The following is a 227-nucleotide window of genomic DNA, read 5'->3' on the forward strand; positions in this document are numbered from 1 at the left end:
AAAAAAAAAATTGAACTCCACAAATGCTAAAACACAACGACTTCCCACTTTTTTTTTCTTTTTTTTCTTTTTTTAAAATTTTTTTTTTTTTTTATTGTTGAAATACCATATTAATTAACCTGCTTACAAAGTTTGGAATTACAAGCTATTAAGACGAGGAGGATTACAAAGTTGAGATGTCATGCATACATTGCAACTAACAACGAAGCGCTCCAACAACTACTAAA

Source organism: Corylus avellana, chromosome ca1 (assembly GCF_901000735.1).
Source record: "Corylus avellana chromosome ca1, CavTom2PMs-1.0".
Lineage (NCBI taxonomy): Eukaryota > Viridiplantae > Streptophyta > Magnoliopsida > Fagales > Betulaceae > Corylus > Corylus avellana.